Source organism: Martes martes (genome assembly GCF_963455335.1).
Source record: "Martes martes genome assembly, chromosome: 1".
NCBI classification, from domain to species: domain Eukaryota; kingdom Metazoa; phylum Chordata; class Mammalia; order Carnivora; family Mustelidae; genus Martes; species Martes martes.
The window spans coordinates 93,359,868-93,376,650 of NC_137888.1; positions in this window are offsets into that span (position 1 = coordinate 93,359,868).

Sequence of the window (16,783 nt, forward strand, 5' to 3'; positions counted from 1 at the left end):
ACAGACTCACCAGTCTGGGCAATTGCTGTGTATGTATCTTCACAAAAAATATATAAGCTGTTTTCCAATTAAACTGATAAAGTTGGGAGTGTTCTAAGCCTCAGATCCTACTGGGGTGTTGTGAAGAAATCACTGGACAAGGAGTCAGAAGGCCAGGATTTTAGATGAATCTATTATAGCAAAATTGTGTGTCTTCAGACAAATAATTCTACCTTCCTGGATCTCATGTTTTCTGTCTCTGACATGAAGATAGTATATCTACTCTGTTTACCCCCACAAGACTGAGACATGGATTAAATAAGAAATGCATGTGCAAAATTGGTATAAACTTTAAAAATCTATCCATGGGTGTTGTTGATATTGTGTTATTGTTTGTGGGTCAGGACATGGTAAACCACAGAGGCAGTAATAAGATTTCCTGATTCTTCCTGGGAAATATTACTTATTCTGGCATTATTACAGGCTATGCTATAGAAATATTATTTTCACTTGTCAAAATTTCTTTAATGGTTAATATGCTGACCAAAGGAGTCTTACTGTTATTCTAGATGGCTTAGAAAAAGCTTCATTTTTAGCTGTTTAATGAAAGAATTGCACCAATATCATCATCCCTTTTAATAACATCATTCCAGTTTTTTTTTAAGTCAGTAGAACATTTGCCACCATGATGCTTTTCTAGGCAGAAATGGGGTTCACTCACATCTGGTCTTTACCTCCTTTTCTTTTCCCTTACCAGTGTACACCCAGATCCCCCGTGTAGGTTTACACCAGTGGGCCTCCTGCCACACAAAAGATACATTCACATCAGTTTAACAAACACATCAGTTTAACAGTTGTGTGTAAAGCAAACTGTTGCAAATAGGATATCATCTTCTCACTTTAAACAACACATTCCCCCCCCTTTGATTATGATCTGTATTCAGTCAGCATTGGGTTTATTATGTATTTCTCCATCAAATTCAGTCTCTAATATTCGGACTAAATATACACTACTGAGGAATCCTGGTGATTCCTTTTTTTAAGTGAAGAATCTTTGCTGGTAAATAATTCTATTTACCTGTACCACGTTCTTGTAATAGGTTTTCGCATAAGAAGTAGGAGTGGAGATGTCTGGGTGGCTCAGTTGGTTGAGTGTCAGAGTCTTGGTTTCAACTCAGGTCATGATCTTGGGGTCCAGATCATGAGGTCCATCAGACCCCCCACTCAGTGGAGAATGTGCTTGGGACTCCCTCCCACCCTCTGCCCCTCTCCTCCTCCCCATGGTTGCACATGCTCTCTCTCTCTCTCTCTAGAAATAAATAAATAAATCTTTTTAAAAAAGTATGAGTCAGGGGCGCCTGGGTGGCTCAGTGGGTTAAAGCCTCTGCCTTCGGCTCAGGTCATGATCCCGGGGTCCTGGGATCGAGCTCCACATCGGGCTCTCTGCTCAGCAGGGAGCCTGCTTCCTCCTCTCTCTCTGTCTGCCTCTACTTGTGATCTCTGTCAAATAAATAAATAAAAATGTTTTAAAAAAAAAAGTATGAGTCAGTGTGTAATATATTTTTTTCTCCGTTTCACTTTTGAATCACTACTTTTGAATCTTTAAACTGGGGATAACAACTATTGAGCCCAGATCCTCTCTCCAACGTCAGCAGAGAATGCCATGGAGCGTTCCTGCCACACAATAAACAGCTGTGAGTGTGAACTCAGCCATCCCTGACCCGTGGGTAATCGAAGTCATATAAATGATAGGTTCTCTCTGGAGAACAGAATTATTATCTGAGTCATTTCCAGAGCCTCTGAAGTGGCACTTCCTGTTGTCAGACATCTATTATGCTGAGGTACGATTTTAGCTGCTGGCTGCTGTGGAAGAGACACGGGGACTAGAAAGCACACTCCCAGGTGCTGGAGCTGGAAGAAATAATTGGATCCAGCACTCTCAGTTCACGGACAAAGAAAGTGAAACCCAAAAGATGTGCCCAGGGTCACACTGCTGGTGAGAGGCAGTGGTTCCACGACTCAAGAGGTCTGCCTTTGGTTTTATTTTATTAAGTTTCAGTGGTTTACCATTTCGCAGAAGTAATAGGGGTGTAGCCTCTGAAGTCAGGTGGACATGTGTTAGAGTCCCCACCCTGCCTATTACGGTTTTATAGTCTGTCCGGGTCTTGGTTTCTTCATCTAAAAAATGGAGATGCTCACGCCCACCTTGTAGGATTATTGCCTCTCTTGGGAATCAATTTTTTTTAAAGGACTCTGGCAATCAATAATCTAGTTCTTGTGTCATTAGGAGGAAATCTCCAGCCTCTCCTGGTTCTGAGGACTAGCAGAAAGAAATTCTGTGTTCTTCCCCATCTTTCAAGGGCATATTCAGTTGTCTCCAGAGAGAACCAGGCTAGTACAGGAAATGAGTCACTCAAGCAGAAGCTCTGGGCTGGAGGTGGGGATGAAGAAGGGTAACAGGGTAGGGGAGAACCTACCTGAGCTCAGCCTCCCCTGGGATGAGCGAAGCAAGGAGGTGATGATTCTGAAATGCACATGTAGCTTGGGAGACCAGAAGATGACTAATTCAAGGTCCAGTTCTTTCTTGGGAAGTGTGACCTCCACGGCTCTACGGACTTGCTGGATTTGAGCAGGCCAAGTTTAAATAGAGGCAGTTGCGGAAGGGACACTGGCCCTGGGTGTGCATGCGTGCATGGCATCTCACATGGTTATCACCAAGCTAAAACTACACCAAGACTTGTGCAAATCACCTCCCTCTGAAATACTTTTCCTACGAGAACGGGGTGACAGCAATCACCTGGCTTGGCCTGCCAGCAGTGAGAGAGAGTTGCTCAGAACATCTGCGAGCCTGCAGTTTGGCAGAGAAAGCAGTGATTAAAAAAAAAAAAAAATCAGTCAGAAGGGAGGCTGAGTAAGACTTTCTCTTCTTGCTGGGGAGGACTGAGGTTCAGCAGCAGAATGGTGGGCTGCCTCGGCACTGGGTCCTCCTTGTCCTACGGATAAACAAATGACCTCAGCTTCTTGTCTTACTGAAACAGCCCCTTCCCTGCTGTCACCAGAGAATGAAGGAAAAAAAATGGAAGAGGGGAAAAATACTGCCTTAGAGAAGTAATGGAAAAAAACAAGAAATGGAAGCCAGAAAAATAAAGTGAGGAAATCAAGCCCTTAGGGGCTTTGGACTTCTGTGCAATGATCTACCCTGGAATTGAATTGAATTGAAAATGATCCATGAAATGCATCTTTAAATTAATAATGTGCTGCTGAAGTTAAAAATTTTCCAGCTGTTAAGAACCATGGCAATCATCTATGACAGACTTTCTGTCTTGTAGATGAGGCATCTCTGGGCCCCCAAAAGCAAAAAGACCTGTGTGAGCTGAGGCACCCACAGCTGGAGAGGCTGCGAAACCACTCCCCAGCTCCACTTCTCCGCTTGGCTTTGTTTTGGTTCCAGGCACGCAAAGCTTATCTGGTTTCCCCCTTCTCTGCACTGCTGCCACCCCTACCAACTCTTTCACCACCAGCAGAGAGTGGCTCTGTCTGCTGAGAGAAAGTGGGACCACTAATGTCAGGTGTGAAGCCAAGAAGAGAGGGGTGCTCTCTCCCTAGTCCCCTCAGTGCTATACTCATCTCAAATAAGATTTGGGTTATAGGGTCCAATACCAGCTTAGAAATAGCAACAATAGCCTCTGATTCTGTAGCTATGAATTTTTTTTTTTTCCTCTTGCAAATAAAATCTTTTTTTAAAAAGATTTTATTTATTTATTTGACAGAGATCACAAGTAGGCAGAGAGGCAGGCAGAGAGAGAGGAAGGGAAGCAGGCTCCCCGCTGAGCAGAGAGCCTGACTTGGGGCTCCATCCCAGGACCCTGGGATCATGACCCGAGCCGAAGGCAGAGGCTTTAACCCACTGAGCCACTCAGGCGCCCCTCTCTTGCACATTTTTTTGCAGTTTCATCTCCTGACTTACTTTTCTGTTTCCACCCTCTCTATGTGTTTCCCCGATCTATCCTTCTCACTGTTGTCGGAAACTTCCATCACTCCTCTGGTCACAACGCCTCTGCACCGAAACCTTTGATGGCTCCCACTGATTGTGGCTTAGAGCCTAATTTCTTATGTGCTGCGTTCGAGATCCAGGAGAGATGAGTTTTACTCATCTTGGAGCCACAGAATTTGTAATGAAACACTTCTCTAAGAAACCCCAAAAAGCTGAGCCCCAAACAAATGTTGGTGAGGATCACTTTATAGTTTATTTAAAAAAAGAAAATCCAAAACAGCCAGCACTGAAACCTTTGCTTTAATATTAAAAGTGGAGTTAAAATGGACCACCCTGAGTGATGTGATGTAGTCAAATCCCGAGTTACACATTTACAGTGGATATTATCCTACTTCTTGGTAGAAACTGGCCCTGCATGTAAGCTCAGCTATAAGACTAGGCTGGCAAATTTACCTCATTTTCTGACAGTGGTTTCTCCTTGATTTTTTTTTTTTTTTTTTGTGCTCCCCCCACCACTTTCTTTCTTCTTATGCTAGGAAAGACTTAATGTTCCATGTTTTAAGGGGAAAATCACCTTGAGAGTCCAAATAGTTCCCTGTGTATAAATTAGGCCTCTCGGCTTGGTACATCTGGGGTCATTAGAGAATGGCTTTGTGATGATGCCTCCCACAAGTGGCTTCTGAAAATTGGTGACAAATTGAATAATGCAGAACCGAGAAAGAGCCAACTATCTGTTTATGTGTGGGATGTACCTTTTACTTTCAAGTCTGGGATATTGGTAAAGGTTTTGATTAGGTGGAATGAAATGTCTCTTCCCTTCTCACTGCCCAGCAAGTATCTCCCACATGACTTTTAAAAGAGGAAGTACTCAGAAAGAACGTAATTTTAAGGAAAAGTGCCTTAGAATGAAATGTAATTTCTTTCCCTCTCCTTTTTTCATTGACTTCATTTTCTTTTTTCCTCTCTCATTCAACATTTCCTTAATATACTCTAGTCCATCAACAATATTAAACTTCAGAATTCTCTTAATCTGAAAATTGCCTTTCAAATTAGTTTTCTTTCTTTCAAATCCCCTGTTTCGTTTTGCTTAATAAATATCTCTCTGCTGTCAGTCTCCCATTATAGCTTATTCGTCTTCCTATACTATGTTCTTGCTTTGGGACAATCAAATACTCTTAGCTGTTGCTGAAAGGAATGAGCTCCTTAGGCAGTGAAAATAAACTTTGAATTTCTAGAATACGAATTTACTAAGTCCTTAGATACAATTTATATTACTGATAGTTTTAGGGCAAATCTATCTTCCAGAAACCATCCACATGAATCTTCAGGATCCAGGCTTCTGTTTTGATAAGTAATAACTTGCATTAATTGGTGAGTTCAGCCCCAAATATTGTTTATTTGACAATTACATGAGAAGAATTCAGATCACCTCACTGACTGTGAAAACTAAAGCAAAACCACCAATTCTTGGGTGCCTGTGTGGCTCAGTTGGTTAAACGTCCGCCTTCACTGAAGTCCTGATGGCAGGGTCCTGGGATTGAGCAGCACATCAGGCTCCCTACTCAGTGGGGAACTTGCTTCTCCCTCCCCCTCTGCCAATCCCCTTGTTCTCTTTCTTGCTGTCAAATAAATAAATAAAATGTTAAAACAAACAAACAACCCCCCCTTTTTTAAAAACAATCAATCTTGGATGCAATCCTAGGACCCCCATATCATGAGCACTGGGAACTTGGTATTGTTTTTTATTTTAGGATCAATATTCTAAACAGTGGTTCTTATTTTTACTAACAGCTCCTGGTCTGTGTTTTTTCCCATCATAGCTTCAGTGTTAAGCATATTTGTTGAATACATGAAAAATTAACTAGATAAAGAGCCACTATTTTCCTCTTTTCTTAGAGAAAGAGAAAAATAGTCATTTCTTAGAATGACTGAGGCCTAAAAAAAGATATGAGTTGCCCAAAGTCCCGTACTAAAACTTTGGACCCCCAAGTTCAATCCTCTGAAAGACCATGCAGGTAGACCCTCAAGATCATTCTTCTTATCCATCTGCTCATATGAGACACATTAAGATTGGTCTCTTTCGGAGAGAATTTTAAAAGTGTGGTTGGGCAGTGTGAGTGGGGAGGATTTTGGTGTCAGGAGGCATAGCATTGGAATCTCAACCCTAAAGCTCTTTAGCTGTAAAGCCTTGGGAAAGTCATTTAAATTTGATAGTCGTTATATGTAGAATTGGGATAATCATACCTACTTCATAAGATTAAATGAGTAAATGTGAGCTATTCTGTTTAGAAGTATTATGATGTAGCTATCTTGTTATTCTTGACTTAAAGAAGAATACTCAATAACTGGCTGTACTGGAATCACATATGTAAAGAGATAACATCATAATGCTCAATGGACAAGTTCTCACCAGATTCTTAACGTACTGTGCAATGGCACTATAGTATTTATTTATAACTATAACTCGCGGGCAGAAAGGAAGAACACAGACTAGTCACTAAGATAGTACTGAAACAGAGAAGTTTTGTTTCTATTTTGACAGCGAAGTTCTATAGAGGCATATTTTAGTTGTCTATATTAGGAATTTATTTCTGGCACAATAGTTTATACTCATTCAGATATTTTTTTCCTCTGTATTCTGATGCTGGAATAGAAAGTGTGTCAAAAGTCTGTGTGACTAGAAACGAATTTAAAATGAATCCCAAACTGTCTGTGTAGTTTGTGCCTGCGTGGAACCAGGATAACCAGTCAGGTCAAAGGGAGAATAAAAATAGTTAAAATGGTTATTTGGCCTCTTTCAGCGGTAATTGTCTGATTTTTTTTTAAACCCTTTAAAAGTTGATTCCTTGGCATTTTGTGGATGAGTCATAGTCACCTATGAATGTTTTCTGTATTGAGAGTGACTAACGGATACAGTTTCAAATGTCAGAGTCCATACACGGAGATTACTGACAAGGATAAACCAGACCCCCATGCTCTCTGAGCAAGGTCAGATCATGGTACCCTCTGAAGCAGAATAAACAGAACCAGCACAAAGTACAAGAGATTTGCCCTTTACAGAAATAACCTAACCTAACCTTACAGAAAAATCCTAGGGCGGTTTATTCACGATTGGTGGTTAAACTGGGACATCTATCAGAACTCCCTAAAGGAGACTAGCATGTAACTAATAGGAGATAGGCTATGAATTAACAAGCCGTAACATGTCTGAAGGCATACCCTAACAGAGAATGAGGACCGCATAGAGACTAGGTGGTCTCTGTCTCCTACTGAAAGTATTCACTGAAGTTTCTCCAGCACTAGGGAATGTGGAAACAAGGCCCTCTTGTGAGGGTCCACTTGAAGGACACAACTGTTCCAGTATTCTGAAAGGTGTTCTCAGGTGGAATCTGAAAGAATTTTGTCTGTTGCAGCCTGGATGGGACGTTTCATGAGACTGTCTGTCTAATGCTGTTGATCCTTATTTGGTGCATACAGCTTATCTGGGATCACTCATTTAGTTTTCTTGCTGTCCTAATACCAGAAAGGGAATGACCTGGGCAACACTCTACAGCTTCCTGCCATCGCACCTGACTATATTGCATCTATTTACAAATCAGCCTCTTGGGATTTGGGGGGCATAGCTTGATTCTGCAGAGCTAGAGAGCTTTTGATAGAACTGACAAAACTGGGTTTCTTTACCTAATGTGCCTGGTCAGACTGTGAGACAATCATGAGTCTATGAAGCCCTCCCTGAGAAGCCAGTTCTTGGATTTCTCTGCCCTCTTCTCTACTTCTATTCCCAATATGCTCTTTACTCAAACACCACCTGATTTTTTTTTTTTTGTCTTAAAATGACTCACCAGAAGGAATTTAAACAGAAAGTGTGAATTCCATTGATTTTCTAAAAACAAAAAAACCTATCATTGTAAACTTCATGTACACTAAACTAAGCACACCATGCTGATCAATTCAGGCAAAACACTTCCCTCCTAAAGAAGACATGGTGTGGGATCTGTCTTTTTTCATTTTCTTGGGTGCTACCAATTTTGCTTAACTCCACCCAATTGTCTGGTTTCTGAGATTATGAATCTAATAACCTGCTACTTACAAGGAATTTTGGATGAACTTCGCTCTATTATCAAATGATGGGAGCCATGGACCCTGTCCTCTTTCCTCTGGGGCACACTGTTCTCTGTGATAATCTGTACTTGAGCAATGGCCATGATTGTATATATATCCTCTAGACTAGAAACTGTGCCAAGCTCTTCCATAACCAGTTTCTTAATATGATAGATGGGCCAGTATAGTATGGGAGGTGGTAAGTTGTGGATATTCTAAATAAGGTTTTGGAATGAACTCCTGGGCAGTGCAATTAGTCATTTCCATCCATCCTTAGGGAATTTTGCAATGAATGGGGGGACAAGGGTGGTGGAGAGTGGGAAAATGCTGTGTTAGAAAGCATTAGAAATAAACCCTCAGAAAGGATCAGCCGCGTGGAGGGAATAGCATGAGCCTGGGAGTCAGGGAATCTAGCCACAATGTTGCTTTTGACTGTGCAACCTTGAAGAAGTGGCTTCACTTCTTTGCTTCTCAGTTTCCACTGTGTAAAGTGAATGGGTTAATTTAGATGATTTCTACTGGATATATATTGAATAAGAGGTGGAGGAAAGGTGGCCAGAGAAAAAGAAGTGGGGAATACCAATCTCAGAACTTAAATATGCACATACTAAGTAGACTATGAAATATAATTTAAGACTAAGTACACTATGAAATAAATTTAAGACAACAAGCCTGGATAAATTATTAGGAGTGTGCAGATGGGTAAAAAATTTAAACCTGTTACAAAGAGGTCTGGTGCTCTCAGATCTGAAATCCTCTCTGAAGTGCTATGTGTGCAAGCAACTTCGTTTTTCTGAAGGATCCCTCATGTAGAAAATAGAGAGGCTGTGATTATTTATATGCAAGCATGAATAGCATATTATTTACAGAACCACCAGAGATTAAGATGGCTTCTGTTCGGGCTGTGCCTCTGTAATCTCTGGCAGTTTGAAATGAGGAGGCAGGGGAGGGCGTGTGAGGCGGGGGAAGAATGTCATGCCCATGTGTTTGGTATGACGTTTGTGTTTCTGAGAGAATGCGCTCATGTAGAAGCAGCTCAGGATCTGATCTATCATCTGGCTGTAATGAGGGAACTATATCTTAATAGCGAGCAATGGAAAACTTGGAGCTTCATAAATACTTAATAATCACATTATGTGTTACATTGGATTATGTTCAGATGATGAATAAAATTCCCAAAGGCAGCACAGAGCAGGACAAAATGCTATGGGCTAAGAGGACAGACAAGACTCTAGTTTTTGTCCTGTTACTAATTTGCTGCTGAACTTGGGCAAGTCACTTGCAATCTCTGGGTTTTATTACTTTAACTGTAAAATATAGAGAAAGGGGAAGGCTAGGATGATTTCTGAGGTTCTTTCTAGCCATGAAATTAGACTGTGATGATTCTGGTGTTGGCCAGAACTGCTCTGAATTCAGTGGTATTTCTAAAATATTCATAAAAACTCTATTGGAAGGATAAACTTCAAGCTGAATCAATACATCCACCCAGCTGCATTCAAGTTTCCGATATGACCTTCCACGATTCCCAGCCAGGTCTTTAACTAACCACATCAGCCAGCACATAATGTCATTTACATCCACATTTCCAGCATTTGCTTATGATGTTCCCATTTCTACAATGGCTTTCCCTCTTATTTACCCACATGAGAAAATACTTCATATCATTCAAAGTACAATTCCATTTGTATTTCTTCTATGGACATAAATTGTTCCCTGGTCTATCCTTGAGACTTCCTCATAACATGTCATAACATATATTGATATGGTGCACACACGATTAGTGGAGATTATATCTGTCTGACTGTCAAATTGTTCCTGAGGGGAGGGATTGTGTCCAGTGCTCAGCTAGACCCACACCCGTCACAAAGTAAGTCACAGTCTTTCACCAATGAACTGCAAAGATTTTCAGAACCATGACTCACCCATCTTGGGTCCTTGTATGCCAGCCTTTAGTCTGAGCCCTGCAAAATGGCACGTTAACCTCTTGGGACACCTTGCCCCTGCTGATGTTAGAGGGGGATTCTTGTAGAAGGTTCCGAGGGCGAGTTTGAAAACGATTGATCTCTGACTTCATATTTTCCTTCTTAATAAAATTATGGAAAGCCCAGTGCTGCTTCTGAGCTGCTGCAGACTTCATATGAGTGTGACTGGCTGGATTTTACCTGGGGAGGATATCAAAAGTAAATCCTCTCCATATCAATTAGGGATTTAGGGACTATGAACCGCACATTACTTTGAGAATTCCTTCTCATTGCAAGAAGAGCTGTTGGCATTTTGGTGTGATATTATTTTTATTTTGCAAGATTGTCCTGCCTAGTGCAAGATATTTAGCATCCTTCTATCCCCAGTGATTGGGACAATAGAAAATACCCCTTAATGAGGTGGCACTGCTCCAGGTTGAGAACCACTGATTTAGAAGAAGAAGGATTCCCACATTATAAATACCACTTTCTTGACATGCATGTTTCAATCCAAGGTCTTCTTAACCCATAAGATTTTGATTTAACTGTCAACTTTGGTTTAAGATTAGGTATCAGCAACTTGAGAGTTTTGTTCTGTTTGAGAGTTATTTTTGACTGAGAAGGACTGAAAAGATGGAAAACCCATTTCTTTCTTTTATATAGACTTTATAGTTTATAAGGAGTTTTAACAAATGCTATCTTATTGGTCCTTCTTGTGATATGAGGAGCATATTATTTTACTTCAATTTTATAGGTATAGAAACTGAGTCTTAAAGAAGGTGAAACTTGCTGGCTCAAGTTTCATGGCCATTTTAAAGTGGAGACTGGAAATCAGGTCTCAGCTGACTCCTAAACCATCCCACTCTCTATAAAGTATCTAGAAAAAAACAGAAGCAGAAGTAAAGTTATGCATTCTATAGTTGGTTTTGGTATTGGTGGGATATGTAGCTAGTTTAGCAAGTCAGAACTAGAGCTAAAGAATAAAAGAATATATAAAATATGTAAAATAATACATATATTAAGTACATAATATATGCATATATTACTGTATTATATATATTATTATTACATAATCACACACCTGTCAGAATGGCTAAAATCAATAACACAAGAAATAACAGGTGTTGGCAAGGATGTGGAGAAAGGGGACCCCCCACTTGCACTGTTGGTAGGAATGCAAACCAGCGCAGCCTCTCCAGAAAACAGTACAGAGCTTCCTCAAAAAGGTAAAAAGACAATTCCCCTACAATCCAGCAATCACAGTACTAGATATTTACCCAAAGAATACAAAAATACTAATTCAAAGAGATACACACATCCTAATGTTTAGAGCAGAACTATCTACAGTAGCCAAATTATGGAAAGAGCTCAAGCGTCCATCAACTGATGAATGGGTAAAGAAGAAATACAATGGAATATTACTCAGCCATAAAAAGGAATGAAATCTTACCATTCACAACAACATGGGTAGAGCTAGAGAATATCATGCCAAGTGAAATATGTCAGTCAGAGAAAGATAAATACCATATGATTTCACTCATATGTGGAATTCAAGAAAGAAAACAAATGAGCAAGAAGAGAGAGAGGGGGAAAGAGAGAGGCAAACCAAGAAATACATTCTTACCTATAGGGAACCAACTGATGGTTACCAGAGGGGAGGTGGGGAGGAGGATGGGTGAAATGGGTGATGGGGATGAAGGAGTGCACTTGTTGTGACAAATATTGGGTATTTTATGGAAGTGTTGAATCACTATATTGTACACCTGAAACTAATATTACACTGTATATTAACTAGCTCAAATTTAAATGAAAACTTAAAAAAATTTTTAAATTTATAAAGAATAAAACAATGTATATAAAATACATTAAAATATTTATATATTTATATAAATATTTAAATTTAAAATATTAATATTTAAAACAAAATATTAAATAAAGTTAAATAAAATTAAATAAATTTAAATAAAATATTAAATAAAAATTTTAAAAATTATATATATTTATATATTTATATAAATATTTATATATTTATAAGCTATTATATAATCATATATTTATGAAGTAAAATATATGCACATACTAGGCTGTTGTCAGAGCATTCTTGGCTTGTTAGATATGATATATTAAGTGCAAGATGTCCATCAACAGATTTGGTGCATGTTGAAATCTATAGTGAAATAGATGGGAACTGTGGTATACTGTGTTTATGACTAATTTGGTAAGGTAGGCTTACTCGAAGAAAATGAGTTTCACACATGATTTTGAAAGCTTTAGTCTTTTTTTTTGGACTGAATCCCACCACCAGGAAGTGACACTCTGGAAACTCTCTCTTCCTCCACCTTAAAAACTGTCTAGATTGTTACTTTGAGTCAAAAAATTGAGACAAGGGGTGCCTGGGTGGCTCAGTGGGTTAAGCCTCTGCCTTCAGCTCAGGTCATGATCTCAGGGTCCTGGGATTGAGCCCTGCATCGGGCTCTCTACTTAGTGGGGAGCCTCCTTCCCCTTCTCTCTCTGCCTGACTCTCTGCCTACTTGTGAACTCTCTCTCTGTGTCAAATAAATAAATAAAATCTTTTAAAAAAAAGTTAGAGACAAAAGCCAGAAGATGCTATTGAATAATGAAGATGTGGTAGGGTGACTTCTGTGGCCTTAGAAGGTGCTGAATCCCGCACCAACATGCATCCGTTTGTGGCAATGCAAGCAGTCCACGTGTTCTGGGAAAAACACAGCAGAATGGTCTTCAATACATGCAGCGGCTGGCGAAGCACCGACATTCAATACTAAACCTCTGAAAAAATTGATCAAGGGCACGCATTGCAAAAGGGCAAGAGCTGTCTTGCAGAACGACAATGCAGATCACTCTACAGCTTCATCAGATCCAGAGACCTGAAGTTCTATTTACTCTCTTGATTGCTGCTCTAGCCAGAAAATATAGGTAAAACAGTAATTCCCCCAGAAAAGGGTCCTGTGTGTTAAGTGGCCTATAAACGATGCCCATCAGTTATTTGAGAGACCAGTGCTTTTCAAAGAGGCAGTGTGCATGCTGGTTAAGAGCACAAAGTTTTATCAATTTGGGCAGATTATTTAACTACTTTGGGACCCAGGTTTCTTAACTGTAAAATGGGGATACTACCATTACCAACATTATAGGGTCATAGTAAGTGTAAATAAGTCAATAATTGTTAGCTATGGTCATTAGAACTGTTATTATTATTGTTGTTACTGAGTAAAGTATTAGCATGAAATGTAAGCCTCCAATAAGTAATGGCATAAAGATAAGAATCTTGATTGTTTTTTTTTATGTGAGCTGAATCAGGCAGAATATGGATAATTCAAATCCTGGCCTCATTTCATAGAACCATAGAATGTTAGGGCTCACAGGATCTGAAATTATTTAATTCAAATCTCTTAGAGATTAAAATGATGAAGATAATGGTTTAAGGGCTAATGTGCCCCTTAAATCCTAGCCCAGGTTCTCACAAGGATCTGGGGTTTTGATGCTTTTCTTCTGGCTCATAGTCCATGAAATTTCTACTTGTTGACTATCCTTGACTCAGAAGTTCTTTCACCTGAAGGGGCAAATGGAGACACTATGAAATCCAAGTACACATACTTTCCTACTCCTAGTCGCCCTGGTAAATTTTGGTGGCTAACCTCATTGATCACATAAGTTTTTATGACTAATGGAAAGATGCCTGAGGTTGAAAGATGCAAAGAGCAGTGGATGGAGAGAGAGGAGGCTCAAATCTTACTTCCGCCTTTGCTGTTAACTTGGGTGACTGTTCTCAGGCTCTTCTCTGTCAAATGAGAGAGTTGAGTTATGTGATTATCACAAACCATTGATGCAATAATATATTGTACAAATATAGTCTCAAATGAACCATTAAGTCTTTATAATTATGAAGACTATTCTGTCATCAGAATGTTCAAACACCTGAATGCGATTGTTTTTTTAAATTTGCTAATTATTTAAGAAACAAAGAAAAATAACAATTTAATACACCAACAGGCCATGGAAGCTAGCTTGCTCATTTGTAGGACAGTTTATCGGGCTGGAATATTTTGCCTTCAGCAAGTGAGAGTCAGTTAATTCTAGGCATTTGGTTATTGATTTGCTAGAATAGAATGATCGATTTTTCTTTCATTTTTGTCAGTAACAACCAGTTAAAACTCTTAGAGGAAGGCCCAATTATTCCTGGAAAAGGAGAATATTCTGTGATCTTCCAGACTGTGATGTCAAAGTTCTCTAATTAATGTATGTGCTTTAATTCTAAGCTAAGCTCCTTCTGAATTTAGGAACAATAGTAATTACCAGTCAAATACTTTCTCAAGGAAATAATAAATATCTCTTTAAAGTAAAAGTGGAAAATAACATACAACTCTATTTAAGCTTTGACTTTATGGAGTTGCCTCATCACAGTGAAATGCGAGACCATCGGCTAATGTGTCTCTTGTTTCCTGGAGGAAAGCAGCAAGACCCAATTCTCAGGATCAGTCTGTCTTGGCCCACCACAACCTACACTCCCAAAAGGGTTACAAGTGTGGTTGTCAGGGTAAGATTTGATGTTCTGTGCTTATCTCCTGTTTTATTTGCTAAAGGAAAATGCCACAGTGTATACTTATTTCTTGGCTAGATGAGTGTATGGCATGAACTGACCTGAAACCATGGCCTTAATTCAACATGTTTATTGAGCATTCATGTGCCAGGCTATAGGAGTTCCAAACACTCATGATTACCAATATAGGGCAAGCCTCAGTTACTTTATCAAGCAAATGATTGCTTGCTAGCAGCACAAATTTCAAAGCTACATTGTTAATTCTCTTTCTTTCCTTAGATATAAAATTATTGAAATCTCCCAAGCTAAAGACAGTGAAAAGTAAACTCTTTTCAGCTCCAAGGTAGTGTATTTTCCTCCTTCCAAAATCCAAGTCCTTCTGAGAGACAAACAATTCCAATGAAATGAATAAACCATGATTCCCAACAAGAGGTGTGTATTTTTAAAGCTAGCATGAGCTACTAGAGACCAGAGTTGACAATCTAACTAATTTTCCCTTTAGTAATATAATTTCATATGCGACAGAGGCCTGAGAATGGCACACTTTACTGTTACTTGGGGCTGAGAGTTATTTCAGCTATTTCTCTAGCATAGACTCTTATAAATTACCGTTCGTGCCTTAACAAAGTCTGAATGAAGGTAAACTAGGTTCCAGAAAAGGAAGTAACTTGCCGGAGCTCCAGAAACTAGAGATAGAATCTAGAGCCCTTAGCTACACTCAGCTTGATTTCTCAGGTGCTTCTGACCCGCCCCATAAACAAAATTATTACTTCATTGAGTTTTCAGGATTAACAGCAAACATAATACAGTTAAGACTCAGCTAATGGAATAGCTTCCTTTGCAGGCTTATTTTCTATAATGCCCAAGCATTGTGTTAATTTTGTGTTATAAGAGAAAAATATTTAAGTATCAAAATGATGATCTATTAAAGAAGGCATGATTGTGTTTTTGTCTGCTATTTCCTGACCCAGTCAGAGGTATAAAAAAGCACTCCTACTTGAGTTATAAACACTGTAGATCAGGGTTTAGGAACAGGTAATAGATGCCAGGTCTGGCAGTAAATGTTAGCTAAGCTGTAGGAGTGCTGACAGCGTTGTCTCCTCTTTGGCCTTTCATCTTGTTCGTGCCCATGCAGTGAACTTCCTTAGGGCTACATGTTCCAGGCCGCTTAGAAGTTAATGTGTGTCTTGATCAGAATACGGGAAGGCTTGTTCTGACCTTTCCTAAAGTGGCACACAGAAGTCTCCACTTCAGATGACCAATAGAGATGAGTGGCACACATGTGTGCCACTTTAGGTAACTACCCCTTGACCTCACCACAATGCCCTTTGTTCTATTAAAGATGTGGATTAAGGTTCAGAGGGGGTAGAGAATAACTGCATCGTGCCCTGGATCTTCTGGCCTCCCAATTTCCCCTGTCAGTAAGCTAAGCTTCCACTTAGGACCCCCAACAGATTTTACTTTAGAGAAGGGATGGTGTAGAGACCCTTTATTTAAGGTCAGAATTCCTAATGTACCTTTAAGAATTCAGTCAAACTGATAGTCTTGACTTTTATTTTCGGTTAATCAATGCATGAAATAGAATTATTTTGGTTTACATCAATTCATGAGATGGGTAGAAGCTCATTAAATCATCTCCTTCATCCATCCATGCTGAAGAACATCAATAATACTTTTTCTGTTGTCTGAACCACTATTGTCATGACTGGTTAATTGCTGGCAATTGACTTAGAGCTTTTAGTTAAAGAGGGGCTCCTGGTGGCTCAGGTTGACTCTTGATTTTGGCTCAGGTCACGATCTCAGGGTTTTGGGACTGAGACTGCATCAGGTTTCCCACTCAGCAGGGAGTCCACTTCTCTCTCTCCCTCTGTCCCTCCCCCTGCTCATGCACTAGCTCATGCCCTCTTGCTCTCAAATAAATAAACAAATCGTTTCAAAAAACCTATTAGTTAAAGGGTAAAAGCTGTTTCAGAACCACTGAGACTTTCTAGGTATTTTTTTTTCTGGAAAAAGGAAAATATTCAGGGCAAAATAAAGTAAACCAGGAGCAATAAACGGTATTTCAGTTCATAGGAATTAACCAACAAGATTTTTTCTTCAGCATTCTACTTTTCAGGGACAAAAATTACAACAAAAGCAAAATATATTTTTTCAAATTCAATGTGAAGTATAATTCATTTTATTCCTTGATAT